Raw genomic sequence first — 1,421 nt, 5'->3', positions numbered from 1 at the left:
CACACATAAAAAAGAAAATCCAGATTAACAGCTGGAACATCATTTTTCAGGTCTTCTATCACCCTTTTATTTTCAGATGTACATTTATTTTGAGACATTCCCAAAGAAATAGTCCTTTTACTTTGAGTTGGTCCTGTGATCCTGCCTACTTCTGTTTTTTCCCCTCTCTGGTTCAAACTATGACCCTGTTTTCACTCTGATTTGAAATTTTCCCTGATAATTAGTCTGCTCTTTCTCTGCCTCTTACTATAACACTGTTTTATGTATTAAATTATTTTATGTATTAATTAATGTATTTTGCAATTAACTGCTTCTTCTGGCTCTTCATCCCCTTTTCCATTATTAAATGTGTTGAACACCTTGCCAGTTTTTTTTCTGAACCTGCTGTTCTGGATGCTTTGCAAGTCTGCTTGTCACAAACTTTGCCTTCCTGCTCCCAATAACATTACTCTCATAATAGCCATTAATTATCTTTACTGTGTTTGATGTCCTTGAATATTCTTTTGGCATGTCCAAATCACCTCTAATTTTTTGTTGACATGGAAAATATGATCATACACTCATTTGCTGTTCTTTGGTAGCTGCAATTGTAATTTAATGATATCATTTGTTAGCAGTTCCTCAGAATTTATCATCTCTCTGGTATGCCATGATGCTATCCATGGTAACCCAAATGTGATCTCTTGTCTTCAAGGCAAAAAAAAAAATTATGTACAAGGCGCCATTGTGGGGGGGAAACCCATCTACTTTATTTTGATTTCCTTGAAAGACTTAGTCCTTTGAAGGCATATATTTAGAAAGATTCTTCTGAATTCTGTAAAACAATAGAACCACCTTTAGACAGAGGCTGATTGACAGAGAATCTTGAGTAGTATTACTTTATTTAGTCTGGCTGGCATGGAGCTAATTTTCTTCAGAGCACCCTGCATGATGCAATATTTTAAATTTGTGACCAAAGCGGTGCTGGTGACAGAGGGATGTTTCAGCTCATGGTGAACAACTCTGGAGTAGTGCCAGGGTCTTTTCTATTTCTCACACTGCCCTGCACGAGAGTAAACCTGGGCCACACAAGGAGCTGGAGGGGGCACAGCTGGGAAAGCTGATCCCAGCTGACCAAAGGGATGTCCCAGACTATGGGATCCCATGTCATCACTGGGTGGAGGGAAGTGGAGTTTTCCCAAGTGTAGTTTTCCCAGGAGACAGGCACTGGTCTGTGGGTGGGAGGTGGTGAGCTATTGCCTTTGTGTCACTTGGGCTTTTGGGTTCAGTTGTTTGTTCATTTGGTTGGTAGGTTTGCTTTGGGGTTTTTTGGTTTTTGGGTTTCTTTTTCATGTGTAAAATAATAAAACAACTCAAAAATTTGTACTGCTAAAGAGGACAGCATTTTAAAACATATTAAGGAGTTAAAAAAAGAGGTTAGG

Source organism: Agelaius phoeniceus, chromosome 2, assembly GCF_051311805.1.
Source record: "Agelaius phoeniceus isolate bAgePho1 chromosome 2, bAgePho1.hap1, whole genome shotgun sequence".
NCBI classification, from domain to species: domain Eukaryota; kingdom Metazoa; phylum Chordata; class Aves; order Passeriformes; family Icteridae; genus Agelaius; species Agelaius phoeniceus.
The sequence above is the reverse complement of the archived record's forward strand: the minus strand, read 5'-3'. Positions refer to the sequence as shown.